This window comes from Heliangelus exortis, chromosome 25, assembly GCF_036169615.1.
Source record: "Heliangelus exortis chromosome 25, bHelExo1.hap1, whole genome shotgun sequence".
In the NCBI taxonomy this organism is placed as follows: domain Eukaryota; kingdom Metazoa; phylum Chordata; class Aves; order Apodiformes; family Trochilidae; genus Heliangelus; species Heliangelus exortis.
Window position 1 is genome coordinate 1455885 of NC_092446.1, and position 21512 is coordinate 1477396.

The 21512-nt window shown below is 47.7% G+C and overlaps 1 protein-coding gene across 1 annotated transcript in view; it reads left to right on the forward strand.

Annotated features, from left to right (window-relative positions):
- Positions 1 to 16364: 16364 nt before the first annotated feature.
- PLXNA2 (plexin A2) overlaps positions 16365 to 21512 on the forward strand; it is a 138652-nt gene continuing 133504 nt past the window's right edge. The window contains exon 1 of the mRNA XM_071768184.1: positions 16365 to 16450. The gene's annotated coding sequence lies outside the window, so the exon portion shown is untranslated. The remainder of the gene's footprint in view (positions 16451 to 21512) is intronic.

Genomic DNA, 21512 nt, shown 5'->3' on the forward strand with positions numbered 1-21512 from the left:
CAAACCAAACTTCCTGGTGGCTCTGCAATTAGAAAAAAAAAAAATAAAAAATCCCAAGTCCTGTTTTCTCCAGTTTATTGAGGGCTGATGTAATGTTGAGCCCTGTGGGAGGAAAACCCTGGAGTCCCCAGGAGGTCACAGAGCTGGATCTGGGCTTTGTGCATCTGTTCCTCTCCTCCAAGGACAGGGGTGTTGCTCGGTATCCAAGCTTTGGGTCAGGCAGTACAAGTCCCTTTTGGCACAAAGGTTTCACTTCTGTGGTACTTGGCCCTGTGGGTTGACTCAAAGTCTCTTGGTGAGGTCAAAATATTCATTTGGAGTCTCTGGGAGTTTCTGAGGGTCCATCTCAGGCACTCAGATGTTACATGACATCATTTTTATAACAGATGACAGGAATTTTAAAAAAGCAAGGAAGAGAGGAATGCTGTCTCTGTCTAAAATGCCACATGAACACCAGCTGAAGTTAATAGGGGATGGTGAAAACCTGACTGCTGCTCTACCCCTCCTCATTTGCTAAAAAATCCCCACCCCAGTCCCTCTCTCTTTGAGGATGACCAACTGCTGCTCTCTGGTACTCAGCATCCTCCAAAAAAAGTGCAGGCTCTGATCTCCTGGCTGTTACCACCTTCTGCTGCAGAATTGAGTTCTCTCAGTGGCACAGGGAGGTGATTAAAAAAAGCTCCAAGAGCTTCCAGGAGCACAATTTCCTGAAAATAATGGGCTTCAGCATTTCTGTTCTTGACTCCATCTCTTTCTCCTTCAACTCCGTGGCTGCCAGCGGGTCAGATGAGTACAAAGTGAGCAGACTGAGCTCCTTTGCTGTGATTTGAGGAAAGGTGACTTCTTCTTTTTTTTCCTTGCAGCAGCTTGCTGGGGAAATTCAGGCAGGTTTGTGGCAAGCAGCAAAAGGCTGTGTCAGCACATGGCAGTGCCAAGACCTGGGGTTTTCTCCTCGGATCCCTGGGCTCTGGCTGACCTTGCTTTGGTGCTGAGCTGCTCCTGCCAGGAGCTGTTGTGTGGGCTGCAAAAGGATGGAAATTGCATCCCTGGGATTCTGGTGGCAGAGCTTGGAGTGGGTGGGTGTGGGTGCCCTGTGTGGTGGCACAGGGACCACCCTGGGCAAGGTGGATGAGCACAGCCAGCCCTGGGATGGAGCTGGGCAGCAGGATGGGTTCCTCTGTGCCAGCTCTCTGGGGGATGGAGCAGACATGAGCAGCTTGGGCTTCTTCTCATCTGCCCAGCTCAGGGCATTGCTGGCCCAGCAGACACAATCTGAGGGGGTGCAGAGGTGTCCTTGTGGGGGGACAGGTCATGGGGGGACAGGGAGCAGAGGGCTCTGACCTCTGAGCTGGGGAGGGCTGCTCCTCACTGGAATTTCTCCTCCTTTTTGCATGGGGCACCCAATGGCTCCAGCCCTGGGTGCTGGGTGCTCCAGGGCATTGGGGTCACTATTGCCACCAATGGCCCAGAGCAGAGCCCTGGCAGCAGCTCCTGAAAACATAAATTTGGGAATGCAAGCCAGATCCTCCACCTCTCCTGGCACTCCTGTTTTCCAGGAGCTGGGAAGGAAGGAGGCACCGAAGTGCTGCCTGTACCAGAGAGGTGGCAAAGGGGGGGACACAGATGGGACACACGTCCCTGCCCTGGGCAGCTGCTCCCCCCTTGTCTTCCCCTCCCAGCAAACAGGGTCTCCTCCTTTCAGCTGGGAAATGCAAATATTAATTATTCTGGTGCATCCCTGCTGTTTGTGAAAGAGGCTGGGAACACATTTTCATCCCTTCCTGACCTGCAGCAGAATCTCATCCTGCTCCATGCTGGCAGAAGAAAGAAGGGAGTACCTGAAGCTTGAAGATATAATTACATTTAAAAGTCTACCTGGCTCTACAAATTCTTTTTATGACCAATTAATTAAAAGCCCAGTTATGGAAGCTCTGCAAAGGAGACATAAATTAAAATATTCATATGCTACATGTTTTTTAATCCTGAATAAGTATTTTGGGATAATCAGTCACATTTTTTGTTATACTAAAAGTTTGTATTGTCAACTCAGCCATGATTGATTAAGAAATATTAATTATGAAGTAGCACACATGCTGCTCAGGACCTGTAAGAAAGACATATATCTGTTTTCCTTAGCCAGAGGAGTTATCAAGGTAATTTGCTTACTGAAACTAAAGAAAAGCTTTGAATCATGTAAATATGGCAAGATTGCTGCCTCCATCCTTGTGCAAATACATCTTTCAGGATTCTTTCAATCCTGTCCTTTTAAAGAAATAAGACATGGGAAGTAAGGAATGTTCCTTCATGGGGGATTGGGAATGCCTGGGAGATTTGGGTGTTGAAAAACTCTTCTGTTTATATGGTAAATCAGCAGAAATGCTGAACCTGACATTCAAGTCCAGGGCTCCCAGCTTTGCCTTAGGGCTCCCTTCTCACTCTGACCCTTAGGTTTTTTTTTAGGAGTGGTGATTACCAAATCCCTGATTTACCCAGCCCTATTTCCAGGGTTTGAAGGACTATTTCTAGTGCTGTTTAGACTCGTGCATTCCCTGAATAAATCACAGCAGCACAAAGAGTTTCAAAGTCAATGGCACTCGGTGGGTTTTCCTTAGGAGCTGTGGTGCCAGCAGCTGACCCTGCCGCTGGCAGCTGCTCCTGCTCTGGCACTGAAGCTTAAGCATCCCTTAAGGCTCTTTTTTTTCTCTGCAAGACAAATAAAAGGTTGTTACTGCAAATGAGACTGAAAGTCAGAGCTGCTAAATACACCGCAGCAAACAAAGAAAAAATAAAGGGGTCGTTTGGGAGGGGTGGGGCTGTTCTCAGTTTCTTGTTGATTTTTCTGAGGAGTTCATCCTGGAGGCAATAGGCTGTTGCTTTACTTTAGCAAGATCGAGCTGATTAAAATTTCAAGGTTGTCCACCAGAAAAATAATATCAGGGGGTTGTGTGGGGAGGAATGGGCTGAGAGCAGTGATGTCTGGGAAATAATAATTCCTGGGCTGGTGCTGGTGCTCTGGAGCACTGCCCGGCCACCTAATGCAGATTGGGGACACTCTGGTGCTGGTGGCTCTGCCACTCATTGGCATTTCTGCTCCATCATGAGTTCAGCTGGCAGCTGAAATGGGGATGGTTTGGGGTGGGGAGGCCCTGGGGAGGTGGGGGAGGGACAGAGGGACACCCTGCATGGGGCAGGGTCTGGTCCTTACTGATGGAAAGCTCTTGGTAACTGGGCTGGTGGGACCACCCCAGCCTCATTTGCTCTCAGATGGGGAGGGTTGGCTGGGGTCTGGGCTGAAGGACACAGTTACATTCTCCAGGAGCAGCAGGGATTGTGGTTTCTCCTAAAAAACCCACTGACTCAACAGTTGCTGGTGGCCAGACCTGCACCACGGGGTCTTTCTGTGATCTGAGCAAAATCCTCATTATTGAGCAAAATGGAGCTGCTGTTCCCTTCCCTTCTCTTGGCTGCAGGGCTCCCTGTGGGGTTCCACAACCTGATCCTTCAGATGGGCCGTGTCCAGGGTGCTCCTGGGCAGCTCCCCCTCTATCTCAGACACAGATTGTGCTCGGGGTTTGCTCCTCAGTCCCAGATTATCACAAGGAATGCAGCAGCTCCTTCCCTCTCCCACCACTCCAGCCCCAAAGCAGGGATTTCCTCTTATTAACAATTTCTGAGTTGTTCTAAACCCTGCCCAGGGAACCCTAATAGGAGGCAGAAGACCTGTTGGTGGTCCTAGATTTAAAATTATTTTCTCGTGGGTTCTTTTCTTTCAGAGGGGTTGAAATGACAGAGAATTGTTGTGTTATTTTAGCTCTGTGAACAGCACTTGGAAGTCCCAGCCAGCATGCAGACAAGCAGCTTAAATGCAAATTGCCCACTGCCAGCAACTTTATTACACATGAAAAACAAATTTCACTGAGCTCCTAAGTTACCAGAGGGAGAACAACAGCCTCTTCCCACTCCTGAGCAGAAATGTAAGAGGAGGCAGCACTGTCCTTGAGAGCCCTGGCCACCAGCCACGCTGCAAAAGAGGCTGTTGGGTACCTGCTGGCTTTGGGGGGAGCATCTTCATCAATAATTAAAAAATTAGCAACACCTGAGGAATAACTAAGCATGTTTATTGCTAGGAGTGTCTTGTTCTGTGTCACTGCTTGCTGGCATTGTCACTGTCCCCTCAGCCAGCCCCTGAGAAAGGGGCTGCTGGGTTGTGCTCCCTCCTGCACCTTGTGGGTTTAAAAAGGATTTGCTGCAGTGCTGGGTGAAGGGAGAACCCCCTGCACCCTCCTAAGTTATTGAAGAGCAGGGTTAGTTAATAGAATCTGGCCAAACCATGCAACCAGACATCTTCCTGAGCCTTGAGAAGATGCTTCCACACATGGACTGTGTGACCAAAAGCTGATTAAAATCATTTTACTGACTTTGAGGGATGATCCTTCCCCAAAGCCATTATCTTTAGGTGTGAGTGTCCCACTAATGTAAATCATCTGGGGATGAATATTTTTCCTTGCAACCATTAGGGAACCTGGGTGGGACCTTCTGCAGCTGCAAATGTCTCATTACTCCTGCAAATGGCTCCTCCAGAGTCCCAGGAACCTGATTCTGGCATTTGTTGATGTCCTGGACTTACAGGCACAAAAAACCACGAGGCCCTTTAAAGCCTGACTGAAAACTTGACTTAAGCCCCTGGAAATAATAAAAAGAAAGAACACAGTAAAGCTGCAGAAAAGGATTAAGAGGAGAAAAAAAGGCAACAGGGACAAGTAATTCTGGCTCTATGTGATGGGGTGATATCATGTGTGAGCTATCACTGCAGCCAGGGGCTGCTTCCAGGTCTATACACAACCACTTTTTTTCCCTGTATTTTTGTGCTCTATTGACATCATTTAAGAAGGGACTAAATAGTAAGAGCAAAATATTTTTTTTTATCCATTTCCCAGAAGTATTTTGCTTGTAATGGAGAGCCTGAAAATGTTCTGCTGCCTCTGAAGTCTTTACCAAGAAAATAGGCAAACTCTCAAGCAACAAAAAAATTTGGTGTTTTACAGTTTCTCCTGGTTTTAGGCTGGTGCCCCAGCTAGAAGGGAGCTAGAGGTGTAACCTCTGGGTCCTGCTGGGAGGGGACAGTGTGTCCCCAAGGTGCTGCTCTGAATGCATTCCCACATCAGGTTGGATTAAAAGGGTTATAAATTCCTCTGGCAGGAGTCTGCATTTTAGGATTGATGAGTGTGATCAGCAAACTATTCAAGTAAGCCTGCTAATTATTAAAACCCTGCTAGGAGCAGGAGGGCATGCAGAGAAACTAAAGCAGAGCAATTTCTCCTTTCTTTCTGAGCCTTCCCCAGTTTCCATCTTGGCTAATAATGTTAGGTTTTTAATTGTTTCTTTGGGTAGATTGACTGCTTTTGTATTTGTGGGTCTCCACAGGTTGGGATTTGTATGGTGTGTGTGGGAAGTGGCCATATGAGGACAGATGTACACATTGTGCTAGCCAAAGGCGTTTGAAAACCGTCCAGGGCTACGACTGGGAGGCTGAAATGAAAAAAAAAAAATCTAACAGCTTTCCTATTACTGGTCTCTACATTTTTATGGGCTCGGTTGCAATGTAATTCCTACCTACTGGGACAATTCCTGAGCTGTTTGTTCAATATTTATCTGGTTCTGAGTCAGACAAAACTCCCAGATCTCCGGGGAACAGAAATGACTGTGGATCCCATAAGTGTGTGGCTGGGGCTGCTCTCAGCTGAGACCAGGATCCTGGCCAAGATTTCCCCTTATCTGGGCTGGAGTTGTACTACACGTGTGTCCTAATGTTAGGGGAGGATTTAGCTGTTGTAAAGCCAACAAATAACTGAGTAACACGTTGAGCAGAGCAGGGCCAGGCTGCTGGGCAGAAACAAACCCTGAGCCTCTCCCAGCCCATGCAGGGAGCAGCCCCAGGAGGCTCCTTCCTGCTGGGGGTGATCACAGCACAAGCAGCAAGGAAAGCTTCACATTTTTCAGCTGGACAGGGCTCTTGGGTCTTGTGAAGGTGTTTGCTGTGCAACCAAAGCAAATGCTGCCCTGTGAGTATAAATGGGGCTGAGCTGGTGGCTGCAATAGAGGGAAAGCCCTGGTGGACACATCAGGCTTCAAGAGAAGTCTCTGAGTATTTATGCCTCACATTGAGTGTCTTTCAGTTCTGTTTGAGCCTTTTAAATTTATAGGCTTATGTTTCCTGAATGGCTTAAAGTGTTTCTGTATAATTGCTGTAACAGAAAACCCTCTGACCAGCAGCAAGCAGCCAGGTACTAAACCAGGAGCTCCAAGTTTCACAGCACCCTGGAGAATTTTTGCCTGGGCTTCAGTGCAGAAATCATGAGAAACATACAATAAAGATCTGTGTTTTCCCTCTGGAGGTAATTTCTGATGCAGTAATAATCTGTTTCCTGGAAAAATAGTTAGAGGCTAGAGAACTGGGGAATAAAATGTACTACAAAGTGTGAGCTAAACTCCTTGGAGCATCCTAAGGAAGCTCTGGGTCTTGCCCTGCACAGCTGCCTGCACAGCCCAGTGCTGGCTGCTTTGCTTCCAGAGGGTTTCAAGTGGGATGTTTGAAAGGATGAAATCCTGTGGCATGGTTCAAGAGCTGGAGGGGTGACCCAGCAGACCCTCCCCAAGTGCCACTTCTTAAAGCTGATGGGCACTGTCATAAAACTCTCCCCATTTATCTGCAAAACTCCTTTGCAGGAGATCAGGAGATTATTAGTGGGATGAGATCAGGCACAGGTTTGTGCCACATGGTCTTGGATTTGGTTTGAATTCTGAAGCAGAGCTGGGGTCAAGCAGGGAAGGGTGGCACAGCAGAGCATCTGAGTGACTGATCTTCCTATTGACATTGTCACATCCCTGTCGGGGGCCTTTCCCATTCCCCTCTCTCCCTGGGACTTGGCTGGGAAACTTAATCTCCAAAATTGGCAAGGAAAAAAAGCCCAATGTGAGTGCTCGGGCTGTAGAAGGAAGGGAAATGGTGGTAAGGAGGAAGGATAGAGGGCAGTGGGAGAGAGGAAAAGAACAGGAAAAAAAGGGAAAAGTCAGGGGAAGGGTGGAGGAGGCGTTGCCGTCCCCACAGCATGGAGGGAGCACCCGAGCTTTGGATGTTTCCTCTTGTAAAGATTTTTTGTAACCTCCAAATATCGACGGGAGCACGTGTGTCCCCACCATCCCTCCCACTCTTCTGATTTTCTTCCTGGAGAACCGGAGATGAAACCCCCTGAGGAGAGCTCTCAGCTGAAGAGACACAAGAGCATCAATTTTGCTCTCATTAAGCAGCCCCGCTGGCAGCTTGTGCTCCCCCAAGGTCATCCCCAGCCTGGCTGCAGGTGAGATGTTCCCTGTCCTGCACCTGGCTCCAAATCTGCTTCACCAAAGAGAAATAAACATGCAAAAAGAAAAAAAAAAAAAAAGAAAAAAAACAAAAAATAAAAAACAAAAAAAGGAAGGTTCAGTGGTTTGAGGACTGAGGAGGCTTCGTTTAGAAGTTTTGCAGGATTTTGCCAATTCTAACAGAGCTGGGACTAGAGGGAGAGGGGTGCCACTTGGAAAAAAGTATCTTGGTTCTTAGGGTTAACTCAAGAAAAGGGATTTCACAGGAGCCTTGGGCACAGGGAGGGTGCTGGAGAGAGCTGGGTGGGGTTTTGTAGAAAGATCTGCTAATTTGCAACCAATAAATCATCTGTTAAAATACATAAATGCATGTGCTAGCAGCTTCTCCAAATACAGCTTCCTATGAATTTGTATCTATTTGTATATTTTCCTACACTCCAATTAAAAACAAATAAGCCCAAACCAGAAGGTCATACCCAAAAGCAGGAAGAGCAGAAGCAGCTCGGGCTCCAGGGTGGTTGCTGGGACCTCCCCTGAAAGGGAAAAACTGCAACAGGCTCCTCCTGCTGCTGTTTTACTGCTGAGCACCAGCAGCTTGGGACCTGCTCTTGTTCCTTTGTGTGATGCTGTCCCATCCTATTGCAGTGGTTTCCTCAGGCCTGGGAAAGAAGCGTGAGAACCACATTTGCTCCAATTTTCTTGTCCTCTGTTCTTTAAAGTTACTCACCTTGAACACGAGTGCTTCTCCAGCTCCCCAATTAAATATACATAGTGTGGTGTTCTTGGAGGGATGCAGAAAGGGAGTGACAAGGAGGGAAAGCATTTTAAGATGAATTATAGATCAGGATTTTGATAAAAACAACAATCACTGTGTGCTGTCTGGTTGGACAGGTCTGTGTCTTGCTGTGGTCCTTGCTGTGAGTCCGTTCCCTGCCTGGCAAATCTGCCTTTCCCCAGAGCCCACGTTCTGAATCAGAGCAACCACAAAGAAAAAGGGAAAAGGCTTAAAATATAACAGCCTGTAGGATATTTTGGTAAATGGTCATGATGTAAAATTGCGTTGAGATGGATCGGTGAAGGGATAGACAGTTACAGAGTTAAAGAAATGATGTCTCTGAGACTAATTCTAAATTAATGACACCTTGTAGATCTTTACTGCCTTCCACCCGAGGAACTCAAGCTGACACACTGACATTTATTAATTAGAATTCATTTTGCAAGAGAACAAGCTGGGGATGAGAATGGAGAAGTCACTCTCAGCCCATCATAATTCAGATGTTGGGGACGGAGGCAGCAATAAAAAACAAGCCCGTGGATCCCCAGCCAGATGCTTGAAGCCTGTGGAGATGCTGATCAGAAAGGCAGGAGAAATACATTCTGTGCAAAGGTGAAAATAACACTTGGGTCAGGGAAGATTTATTTTGTTCAGAGCTGAAGTCGATGAAGCTGTTTGGGAGGGAGGGAGGAGGTAACAAATCTGTGCCATGAAGAAAAACTGAGTGTGGAAACCCACACGTGGTGTAACCCCCTTGCTGGATTAATTATGGAGTGATGAGCTCTGCAGATGGGCTCTGCTCTGCTCCCTTATCCATGATATCTCTTCCAGACTATCCTTGGTAGACAGCAGGCTCTTTTCTTCAGGTTTATTTTTTCAGTTTATGGGTTTAATTAAAACCCAAAACATTTTAAAAGAAATGAACGGGTATGAGCAGTGAAGGTGATGAGGAGAAAGGAGAAGTGGGAGCTGGGGCAGGGAGCAGGACTCTGCACAGCTCCTGGCTGCCTCTCACTGAGCTTTGGGAGCCATCAGGTACAATTAATTTTTAATGATGTAGACTGTACAGACTGATTCCTGTGCCAGGACCAGACTGAGTTCTTTCTTGATCAAGTTTAACAGGAAAGGGTTTAAATCGAGGTTCCTGAACCGAAAAGGTGGGACATTAATCAAAACTGCTACACGAGCCAGAAACAAAGTCAATTTCTTTGCACGATGAAGTAGCTTATCTGCTAGAAGATTCCCTCCCAGCCTGACACCCTACCCACGACTGACAGGCTGCATGAAATTAATAAAAATATATTGGGAGGGAGGGAACTGCAGATTGACCGGAATGGTAATTAATGTCTGTGTCCTCTTGGGACTGGACTCTTACTGGTGAGGTTCTGCTTCGACTTAACAGTCCTGATGGAGACACCCAGCTTGCTGTGATGGGAAGTGGAGAAGTGCAGGGATTTGGGTGCTGGCAGGAGCTGTGCCTGGTTGGTGCAAACCCTGGTGAGGATGCAGAGCAACCGGCGTCTGGCGCTGCCGGGAGGATGCTGGTTTCTGCCAGCCAAGGCTGCCTCCTGTGCTGCTCGTGTTCAGCAGCACTTTTCCTGCAAAAATCTCTGAGCTGGAGCCCTTCTTGCAGGCTGTAGCCTGAGAGTCTGGGCTGTGGGCTGGGAGTGCTGCGGGTGGCACCTTGCTGAGCAGCCAGCTTTGCTGGGCTGGGCTGGGAGCCAGTTCCTGGGGAGATCTCACCCCCCTTTTCTGGGAGCCTGAGCAGAGCCAGCCTTGGCAGCTTGGTTTTTTTTTTTTTTCAAGAGGATGGAACCTTGCTTCTGCTATGGGCTTGTGTGAGGGCTTGCAGAAAAATAGTCTGTGCCCTTCAGAGAGGGGCTACAGGAGGGTCACTCACCTTGTGAGGTTTAAAAAGGAATTCAGTTATCTGTCCTCTGACCTGAACATCTGAAGCAGCAGAGAATGCATCCGTTTGGGCACCTAGGAATAAAACCACATCAGTCTTCCTCCTGCAGGGTCCTCTGCCTTGCCCTTTTTATTGTCTGAGCTCTTGTTCAAACCCCATCTCTTTCACATGTGATCAGCTGCTGCTTTGCTGGAGTCAGGCAGAAGTGAAACCCAGCAGACCTTTATTCCTGCTCCAGCTGCCATGCTGGGTCATGCTCAGTCCTTTGGCCCTTTTTTCCTGCAGAGGCTTCAAGCCCTTCCCCTCCTGCTGCCCAGCCCTTTAGCATCCAGTCCCCAGGCTGTGCCGTGGGGATGCTCAGCCATCCCCTCCCTCCTCTTTCCTGCACAAGGCAGTGATGCTGAGCAGGATGATGTGGCCAGACCCCATCAAGTTCCCCTCATAAACCTCACAGACTGAGTCAGTAGTCGTTTTTTAGCTTAATTTTACAGAACTGGAGAAACTTCAGTTATGAAACACTGCCCTGGCACGTGAAGAGATTTGCTTACAGGCTCAGACTACTCTTCAAAATAATGGCTCATGTTTAGGTACCAGCACCCAGTTAACCTTCCCACCTGCTGCTGAGAGCACCCTGTATTTTCTAGGCTGCTTTCCATTTTCCACATTAGCACACAGAAGGAGAGAGACCACGCTCACATGAGTTTGTTTGGCTCTTCCTAACATTTTTTAAATGTCCCTAAAAATCACAGCCCCACGATTGGCTCAGCAATTTGTTTCAGGCTTTGCTTTAAATGTCTCTCCATTTGTTTGGGGTCAGAGGGGATCTTTAGGAGTGTGTCCACACAATTTACCATTTCCATCTTCAGGAAGAGGCAGGCACCCAGCAGTGCTGACAGAAAGGGGTCCTGCAGGTCCTGTGCACTCTGATCCCTTTGCCAGCACACACCAAGTCCTGGGCTTTGCCCTCTCTGGGGATGGCTTTCCATGGGTGGAGATCCCTGCTGAGATTTTCATGGAAAATGCTGGATTCTCCTCTGCTAACTCAGGGCTACAGAGACACTCCAGTAATTCCAGTAATTTCAGCCTTCTGTTTGTCACAGACTTAATGGATAGAAGGTGGAAGCTGACAAACATCAGGAATTTGACATGTGCATTATAGATATGACAATTTAGTTCGTGTGATGCTGTTACCCTGTCCCTGCATGGCCTGGATGGCTCCTCATCCAGTTTCTTCCTTTTTCAGCCCAGCCTTTCCCTCTGTGCAGCCCCATTGAGACATTCAGAGCTGGGAAACCTCATCAGGGACTTGCAATCCTATAGGCATCCCCTACAGAACCCCCCTGCTCACCCAATTAGTAGGACTGCATTTTGTATAACCTAACATCTCTGCTCCTGGAAGGCAGGAGATTCCAGCACCTCCATCTGTATTTGCTGGGATTATTCCTTAAAGGTGGCTCAGGTTCTAAGCCAGTGCTGCAAAACCTCCACGAGCTGCTTTGCTTGTTGTGTGTGGGAGCTGGAAGGGTTTCCGTGCCACAGGTCGAATCAGGAAACCCGAGACCCCTTCTTCAGGCAATTAAACTTTGTAAAGTAAACTGTGTATTTCATTAAGGAAATGGATCCTTCAACTCTGGGAATACCATTTATGAATATTTCCTCGTAATGGAAAAGTGAGCATGTTGACAGGATGAATTATTAGACATATTTACAAACAGCTGTTAAAAAGCCTCCCTGTATGTCCCAGCTGCATTTTTACCCTTTTTATGCAGGGTTTAGAGCAGTTATACTTTGAAAAGCCAGCTTGATTGGCTTTCTTGCAGAGAGAGGTAAGCTTGATTAATTTATTCATGCTCCATAAGGCTGCAGTCACAACCAGGGAGCAGTCTGTCTGTCTGCAGTTTATTCATGGAATAAACCCAAGGGCAGACACTCAGTACACAGCCTCGTGGTGTTTAATCACCACTATTGTGCACCTCTGATACTGGAATCAATAGCTCTGAGTCTCTCCCCAATCGTGCTGGTTTCCCATTGAATTTTTCTCCTTCACTCTGGACTCTATGAGAGCAGAACCAGGTCACTAGTGGGAGTGTGACCACACACACACCCCGGGGGGGTTGGGTGACACTGTCAGGGACCCGACACAGGTCACTGGCTGATGCTCCAGGTTACAGGGACAGATAGGAGAGATGGATCAGGACCAAGATATTGCCACTTGAGCTATAATGCAACTTCTGAAGATGCCACCTTGGAAGTTACAGGAAATGTGGCTCCCCTGGCATTAGCAGATCACAGGCACAGGATACGCAATGAGATTATTGCCAAGACGTTCGGATTTTCCTCCTCTCCGCATCCCCTCCTGCTGTCACTTCCCCACCTCAGCCTTTTGCTGTTCTGTCAACCAAATAGATCCAAGAGCTCTCTGCTGGAGAGGTACAACCAGCAGCAGAGGTGCAAACAGGGAGCTCTGGGACTCTGTGTCCACGGCCCTGCAGCAGGGAAAGGTTGACCCGAAAAGAGCCGCGTCTGCTCCCCGCAGGGAGATTCCCCCCTATCCCCAGCAGCCCCCGGCAGATCCTCTTTTTTCTCTTTGACTAGACGCCATGTGGAAAGTTCCTTGTGTTGTTTCCATCTGACTGCAGCAGCATCTGCTGCTGCTGATAAAGCTGCTCCAGGAATTGGGAGAGGATCAGGCTCAGCCCTGTCCTCTTGATGGTGTCAGCCGCCCGCAGGGTCCCGCTGGTGGCCGTGTCCTGGCACAGTCGTCCCCTTCCTTGGTGTCCCCCAGCTGACCCAAAAACCAACAAACCCAGGCACGTGCCTGGCTCCAGCTCTGTTTGCTGAGGCCACGTAGAAGGTGCTGGAGGTGACAGAATGGCTGGGGGTGAGCACAGCCACTTACGGGGTGAGTTCTCTCTTTGGGGATCCCTCGCCGTGCCGGGGTTCTCCTGACATCCGTGGAAAGTTCTTGAGGTTGTTCCCATCTTCTCTGCTCCAGTGCCAGTTTCTCCAGCCTGTGGAGCTGGAAGTTGGTGGAGAAATGGAGCACTGAGGGGTTTAGAGCTGCAGAGAACCTCTTGGAATGAACTCAGAGTTTCAGTGATGTCTTTGGGTAATGATGTAGCTGCCTGGGTGTGGGTCTGCAGTTTCCTGGCTCCAGCAGTTACCCCTCTGCCATGCAGGATTGCAGGAAGAATATTGGACCTGCAGCCCAAGAGCTGATAGTGTAACACAAGCTGTGTGAATCCCCTCTGTTTGTATCTGTGGTCTTTACAAACTTATTTAAACAAATGGATCCTGTCTGAAGCCGGCTCTGTTTTCATCTGCCATGATTCCCGCTGAGTATTTTGGGTCTCTTTTAAGCTAAATCCATGAAATTAATGCATCATTTTTAAAAGAAGATTTTAAATGTAAAGAAGCAGAAGCATGTACTTCTGAAGGAGTTAGGCTCAGCACAGCATCTTTAAATAATACACCAATTTTTAAGGAGGTCTAGTGGAAGGACGTGTTCTCTCTCTAGGGTGCTCAGGTTGATGAGAAACCTATTTGAAAGGAAAATTGACTCTGGAAATGGTTGAGAGCGAGCTGCTGCTCGTTTTCAAGTCTCTGCCAAGTGATGGATTTGCTCCATAGGTTCATCAGATCATTGCTTCCAATAATATAATTTTGCTTATTTATTTTATATATGATCAATATGATAAATATTACAGAAACCTGGAAGTGCCAACTAGATTATTTCTGGCTGCAGCAGAATGGTGAGGGGGCATGCTCCAGTTTACACTGTGTGCCTTGTGAAGCAGAAAAGCAATTCAGTCAGACTAAAGGCTACAGATGAGGCTGTATGTTCTCTGCAATAAATGCAAATTATTTGAATTCATTTCACTGCTAAGAGGAAAAGAGAAAAAAATTAAAGCTAAAGATGTTGCAGATCAAGGAAATCAACTTTAAACAGACACAAAATTAACATAAAAGAAAACATGGCAGTAAGGAGAGGGGGCGAATAGATTTCACTAAAATAATCTCTTTTAATGAATAGACCCTGATCTATCTCTGAAGTACCTCTCTGGTAGTGTTTTTCCCTGGTTTTGTTGTTTTGTTTGGGTTTTTTTAAAGCCTGTACAATAGCATTATGGCCTAGCTGCAATCAGTCTGCTGCGAACAGCTTGTATATATTTGGATGTTCACTGGCCCATGAGAGCAAATTGTCCTCCCTCACCATCAAAGATTTTCTTTTCCAGTTCCTTTATTAGGTAACAAATGGTTTCCATTTCTTTTGTTCTCCAGTGTTAAGCCCATTCAGTTGCTCTGTCTCTGCTTTATTATTTTTGTTCAGATTTGTTAATGACTTAAAGCTCTTTGTGGCTTTGCAAGGGATGGTGGGGTGGTCTCTTCTGCAATTCACTGAGAAATACAGCCCAGAGCTTATCAATGCAGATTATAGACCCAGCTGGGATGCTTCACTGCAGCAGGTTGGAGTGATTCTCCTAAAGCCTCCTAAACCAAAAGAAATTCTTACTTGTTCATAAATGCATACCCAGCATCTCTCCCGTTTAGTGCCCAGCACTGCAGAAGAAATAAATGATAAGATATTCAGATCTGTGGAGAGTCTGCTCACGTGTTGTCTTCTTTAAATTAATTACTTCTAGGCTGAGGAGTTGTCTGGAGTTCTGTTCATCTCTGTGTCCTGAGAGGCAAGAGAGGGAAGGAGACCTGAGAGCATCAGCAGCTGGATGGTGAAACACAAGGTGAGGGCTCTGCTCAGGTGGGATTTTCCCTGCCTGAGAGAGAGCTGGGCTCTGAGGATTGGGTTTTGGAGTGGCTGTGAATAACTTGAAATTATTAAAGCCCTGAAAGTTCCACGGGAGGTGGAGCCTGAGGATGCTGCTGCACCAGCAGTGCTGAGGGATCCAGAGTTGTCCATCAGACACTGGGAAAACTCTGTGTATTTCCACTTTTTCCCTCTCCCTGAGCTAAACCTCTGGCCCGGGCAACATCAGAAATCAGGAGCATTTGGAACTGTGAACAGTCTTTTCCTTTTGTCTGAGCTGGGTGTGTGTAACTGATCCAACTCTGCTGCCAATACACGTTTGCCAAGGAAAACTTGGTCTTTAAAAATCTTCCACTCACCTAAATAGAGAGAGGGGAACTGAAAGTCAGTCCTGGCACATTCATGGAGGGATCAGGCTTGGGAAAAACAATATGCTTGGTCTCCTGATTTTTTAATTTATTTTTTTTTTAAAATCTAGTCCATTCCTATCATTTTGAAATTGTGAGCTGATTTGCTCAAGCAGATGACCAGCAGGTGCACAGCTTGCAAACCACATGGAACTGTTTCTGGTGTCAGTCACAGAGTAAGAGGAACACAGGGGTTTGGACAGGAATTTTATTCTTTATTTCCCAGTGCTTCACTGCAGATCCCAACCAGCAAAGGCACACTGCCACCACCTTTCTTTTGGGAGAAAAAACCTGGGTCTTTTCGTCCTTCTCTAGTGAGAAAGAAGCTGCTCAAAACCAACTCAGCAGAGACCACCTGGGAGAGGTCCTGGGGCTCAGGTTTTCTCCTGGCCTTGGTGTAAGCTGTGGTGGTTTTGTGGTTTCTGGTTGTAGGTTTGATCCCAGCAGGAGCTGGGATTGTCCCTGCTGGAGCTGAGTGTGGTTTCAGCCTCTTCTCCTGGACCTGAGTGCTTGGGCTCAGCATCTGGGAAAGGGGCTGCAGGGCAGAGGGTGCCAGGGAAAGCAAAACATGAAAGGGAGCACAGGCAAGGGGGGGAGAAATTATTCACATAGCCCTAAAGTTTATTTCTAAGAGGTCTTTTTATTTTCAATTTCATGTATTTTCCTTGATCATCTGAGGGGAAAGCTCCATCCACAGACAGATCTCCAAAGAGATTATTTTTTCAGTGTTGCTGTTGCTGGTCCCTTCAGACAGGGAATGTTTAATTGGTGCACTGGTGAAATCAAATGTTTAAATAGATTGAATGGCAGACTTTTTCTTTCTGTTGTGACATTAATCCCCCAATATTCCTCTGCCTCTTGCTGGGTATTGAGGCAAAGAAAGGAACCAGAGGAGGTCCCTCTCCATACATCTGCCTGTGATGTGAGAACTCCCTGGATACACTCATCCTACATGAGCCACTGCATCAATTAAAGCCTTTCTGCAATAATCACACACATGAAATAAATCACCCTGGATGATACATCTTTTCTGATTCAGGGCAGAGTTCTCTGCAGAGAAGATGTGACGGGAGAAGGCAGGGAAAGGGAGCCCTGGTTCTCAATTACCTCCTGGTCTGCAGCAGAACATCTCTGGAGGTCTGGGGCACAGCACTTGAGAGAGCTCAGAGGACATTCTGGAGAAGCAGCTCAGATGAAAAGCTGTCCTGCTATATTGGGAGGTAAATTAAAAGGTTGGTGTTCTTGAAAATTTCAGGTTTGGGGTTTTTTTTAATATATTTTTCTTTTATATTTTTCCTTTGGCACAAATTTTTCCTTTTTCCCCCCTCCTCTTTTCTGCATTCTTAGTAATTGTATTAAGATTGATAAGAAGAATGTTTAAATGAACCTGTACCTGCTCCACCTCCCTCTGACCTCAGCTGAACTCCCTGCAGAGAAAGGAGTTGCTCTAAACTTCTGAGCTCCCACTTGACTATGAGCACCTCCCTCCCCTCCCTTTCCATGAGAAACACTGAAAAGAATCTGAAGTGATAAGCAGGCTTCAAGCTCCGTGTTCCTCAGTCACTTACAAAATGCTTTGCAGGTTTCACAGCAGCAGATTAACACTCACAGACCCACAAATCAAAGGATTTCCAGCTCCAACTTCCCTCCCACCTATTATGCAGTGAAAAAAAAAAAAATCTCAATCTCCTCAGACAAGAGGGCAAAAAGAGTTAAAATTAAATTTTAAAATAATTTAGTTTTGCATTGTCAGTAACACACACTGCCTACAGAAAAATTAAAAAGGTAATTGTGGAATAAAAGGCAGAGCCCCAGCATGTCTGGCAGCCTGCTCTGTGTTTTATGTTCATTAGGACAGGGAGCCTGAAACACTCATTTCTTTATGATGAAGGAACTAAAGATTTCCAATGAACATGCTGCAATGAGTGTACTGGGGAGATTTATTGCTAAAACAGCTTGTTAATCAGAGTGACCACCTTTCAGGCTTCCCAGCAGGAGTAACTGAGCTGGATGGATGCTTCTGCCTCAAGACACCCTCAGTGTGCTGGGGAAATAGGAAACCTGCAAACGAACTTCAGCAGGTCCTGAGGAAACTCAGAGAAAGGTAAAAGAGCAGAGATTTGGGCAAGCTGCAGTTCCTGCTGGCTGTATCTGTGCCCCCTTCTTGGATGCCCATCCCTGAAACACCATTCTTTGGTGTCCCAGTGGGCACTGCTGCAATTTTTGAGGATTTCTGCACCTCCTCTCCTAGCTGGGGGTCCTGGGGATGTTGCAAGGTGGCCGAGGGGCTCAGGAACAGCAGCCTGGGATGGAGGGGGAGGGAAGCAGGACCATGGTGGTCACCAGCATCACCGTGTGCCTTGGTTTGAAGTTCAGAGCAAAGCTTCTTCCCCTGTCACTAGAACAAACACAGACTGGATATCTTTGAAGGCTGCCTCAAGCCCAGTGAGCTTGTTTGTAATTGCATTATTAGTAAATAATTAATAATGTAGGCAAACCAATGGCAAGGAAACCCACAGTCTCTCCTGCTGCATCTGCTTCAGGCAGTGAAGACAACCAGGGGAAGCTCCAGGGGAAATGGCCCTTCCTGGCTGGAGAACCTGCCTCTGCTCCGTGGATGGCAGCAGATGTCCTCATGTCAGGACAGGATTTGGCCCTGTAAATTCTCACCATGACAGGGCTGGAGTGGTTCTGCTCTTCTGTTTCACTCCAAAGGCTGCACAGAGGCTCCTTGGGCAGGGGGTAGCTCAGTGACCCCACTCAGACACAGCCCAGGGCTGAAGGGGCAGCCTGGGCACATCAGCAGCTGGAGGGATTGCTCTGGGGACCAAGGCAGCACAGCTGGATCCCGGGTCAGCAGCTGGGCTGGGTCATGGTTCCAAAGGCCATGGATGGGTGCCCAATCCCACAGCTCATCCCTGGCAAAGGACCCTGCTCCTCATTCCTGGGCACCCGCCAGTCCCAGCATCTGTCCTGGCGTTTCTGTCCAGAGCTGCTTGATGGGGATGGGTTTGCAAATCACTTTGATGATGCTTTGGAAAACACTTGTGTTTTGGAGTGAGACCAGAGTGCCAGGAAGAGCTGAAAACCTCTGCAGATGACCCTTCTCTGGACAAAGTGCTCAGCTTATGAGTGAGATGGAAAATTCACTGCTCCTGGCAGGAATGTGGGGGAGATGTGCTGCCCCAGGAGCATGAAACACAAGGATGAAGTAGAATATTTATGACAAATGAGAGATGGAAGCTGCATGTGTGCAGACCTCAGAAGGTCAGGGAATGGCTGGGAAAGGTGATCCAGTTCCCTTCTGGGCACGGACCAGCAGCATCAATGTTTTCATGTTGTGTTGTGTTTTTTTTTTAAATCACTATTACAGTATCTTTGCAGGGTTACTTTTGTGCTTCCCTGTATGATCTCTCTCTCTTTTATTTTATTTTTTTTTTTAGCTCAGGCAATTCTGAGCTGTAGTAAGACTATTAAAAATGGCAGATTGTCTGCACCTTGAATTTCTCACACGGAGCTTCAGCACAGACTTGTCGGCAATTGTATTTTTGACAGTAACAAGACACCATAACTCAGGATTCAGAGACTTTCTGTTCTCCTGCCCTTGCACTTCATGAAAACAGAGTTTGTTTTAGAAAGGAAAAAAACCCACCTTTCTGAGTTAATTTCAGCTCAGTTCAAACCAGGGAATACAGAAGCAGGAACTGAATCTCACATTTATGAGAAAATCTGAGGAGGGGAAAGAATAAGGTGCATTAGGGAAAGAAAAATCCTTTTCATTTTCCAAGAAGGTATTATGAACAGTAGAAAGAAAAAAAAAATACTTGACAAGGTTCTTCTAAAGAGGAAGAATAGCACAAAGTGCTGGTTAAATTCCCATTGATCTTTCACTCTGCTTCCCATCCATGTGAGTGTTTGACTATTTGATATTTCCTTTCACTGTCACAGGTAATAAGGGAGTGGAAACAATCGCTCCTAAATAACCGCCTATGATTCTTCTATTGTAGTGATTAGTGACGAATAATTATCAGCTCTGCTGAATATTCCAAGGATGGATATGATGGGAGGAACTCGGAGCTGGCAGCCGCCTTCCCGACGGCTGCTCCGGCCCCTTCCCAAAGCCGGTGCCTATGGATGATGCCTATGGATGGTGCCTATGGATGGTGCCTATAGATGGAGCTCTTCCCTTCGTACAGCTCCGGCTGCTGCTCCGAGCTGGAGAGCCGGGGCCTGGGCTGTGCTTTTCTGTAACTCCGTCAGGAACACAGCGAAAAAAAAAAACAAAACCAACCCCCAAAAAACAACAACCCATCATCCAGGGATAATTTCCATCTTTGGGAATGAGGCCGATTGATTTTATTGGAATGGCAATGGCAGAGCAAATACTGCCCCAGGATCCTGCTGCATCTGGGGGCTCTGAGAGCCATGCCAGAGGCAATGCAGAGAGCCACCTTTCCCAGGACTTCCAGCTGATCCCAAGAGATGGGTGCTGGGAGGATTTCAGGGCTTGTTGGCTTCACACAGCTCCACCAGAGTCATGACCCCGGTGCTCTGGAGCACGGGAGCTTGTCAGAGATGAGGCCAGAGAGAAATTGTGAATACCCAGGCTAGGAAGGGATGCTGGTGCCTTGCCTCACCTCCTGCTTGATCCAGCCTGGATCCTGCCCCACAGAAAAGGAGCCCGGTGCAGCTCCCTGTCTCAGAGGAAAGGGGGTGAGATGGGTGCCAGGAGTCTAAAGATGGCTTTATAGCCCCCTTTCCCAGCTTGGCCAGTGGTTGTTGAGCTCCTGGTTTGCTTCAGAGCTCAACTCAGAGCTGGGTGTGGTTGTGGTGTGTCGGTGACCCTGCTGCTGAGGACTTGGCCACTGGTGCCCAGGTGATGCCCACACTGCTGTGTCCCGGGGACCTTTCTGTCCCTTTGTGTCAGGCACCCCATGATGAGGAGTGTCAGGTGTGGACTAATATTTGCACTCCTGGCTATTCAGTTTGTGTCCCCGGGGTGATGCTGTGTGTGTGCATAAATATGCATGTGTGCAGGGGCTGTGTGGCCACGGGGCTGCACACTGACCTCTGCGTGCAGCTCTAGACATTTGTCACCATATGCATTTGATTGAATTAGAGGCAGGTCCTTTCTTCTCTTAGGGCTCCAGACTCCAATTCCCAGCCTGATGCCTGTCACCCTTTTCAGGTGAATGCAAACACCCACAGAAGGATTGATCCAGCAGTTGTTTCAACAAAGGGATTGCTAATTTTTAAAACACACAGACAACTCCTTAACCCAGCAGCACATCCATCATCTGAGCAAACCCAGGTGAATCTCCACCTGCTTTGTTTTGCTCCCCAGATGCCGGAGCAGCCCTTTGCATGAGCTGCTCTGCAAGGCTTGGGGCTGCTCCCTGGCCGAGCCATCCTGTAATTAGCTGGAGACAAGACTCTACGTACAGGAAGGTAATTGACCATCAATAAATAATAAACAGAAGAGAGGATGCAGCCAGTCCTGCAAAGGGGAGAGAAATGGTTGTTGAAGCACCCTGACCTGCCTTGCGTGGCTCTCTGCAAAAGGAGGAATTGCACTGGTGGGATGTGAATTTACCCAAGGACAGAACTGGGAACAGGATTTAGTGCCATTTGCTGTGACTGCATGACACAGGGAGAGCAAAAGAGAAAAGCTTGCTAAGGAACCAATGCTGCCATCCACTGAGTGTCTTCTGTTTCCTCTCCTGAGCTAAACAGCTGCAATCTCTGTTTCCTTCCAGGGTGTCAAAATCCCCTGCTTTAGAGCTTTCAGTGGAGTCGAGGAGATCTTTGTCCTGGGAGTGGGGCTGTGCTCCTGGCTCTGGTGTGTAAGGTCTGGGCTGCACTGGTGGTTATACAGGCACTATGGAAGAGGAAACCCTTTTCTGAAGGATGGTGAACGTGGAGAGGATGAGGAGAAACACAGGGACTCTAACCTGTCCTTTTCTCAAGGGAGAGAGAGGGGGCTGCACAGACTGGTCTGCAGCCCTCCCAGAAGGGGGGAAAGCACAGGGGTAGGAGCTGCCTGGTGGAATCTAAAGGCCCCAGACCCACGCACAGGAGGCTCCTGCACCCTGTACACGGGTCAAACAGCAAACCCAACAGTGATTGTGTCTTTCCCCCCCTTGAACCACTCTTGCAAGGTCCTAACATGCAAGAAGCACAGTGTCAGATATATCCCTCCATCAGAGGAACCAGGGAACCTGCCCTTCTGCAGCTGTGCTAACAGCACTGGAGGTGAGAGGGGCTGGAGAGGGGGGGCTGCCCTGTGTGCTGCTT